Source organism: Arachis duranensis, chromosome 5, assembly GCF_000817695.3.
Source record: "Arachis duranensis cultivar V14167 chromosome 5, aradu.V14167.gnm2.J7QH, whole genome shotgun sequence".
NCBI classification, from domain to species: Eukaryota; Viridiplantae; Streptophyta; class Magnoliopsida; order Fabales; family Fabaceae; genus Arachis; species Arachis duranensis.
The window spans coordinates 75,059,798-75,060,237 of record NC_029776.3 but is presented as its reverse complement, the minus strand read 5'-3'; positions in this window follow the sequence as shown (position 1 = coordinate 75,060,237).

Below are 440 nucleotides of genomic sequence, written 5' to 3'. Positions count from 1 at the left end.
ATAAGGAAAAATCAAAATGCAACAAGAATCAAATAACAATGCATGCAAGACACCAAACTTAGCAGTTTGTATACTACTAATATTAACAAAATGAGAATGCATATGAGACACACAAAAACACTCAAGTCAAGAGAATTTCAAAGATCAGAGAAAGTAAATCATCAAGAACAAGTTGAAAATCACTTAGGACACATGAATGAATGCATACAATTGACACCAAACTTAAAATGAGACACTAGACTCAAACAAGAAATATTTTTGGATTTTATGATTTTGTAATTTTTTTTTTGATTTTTCGAAAATTAAGTGGAAAAAGAAAATAAAGGTATCAAAATTCTTAATGCGAATTCCAGGAATCATGCAATGTTAGTCTAAAGCTTCAGTCTAAAGGAATTAGACATGGTCAGCCAAGCTTCAGCAGAACATTGCATTCAAGAGCT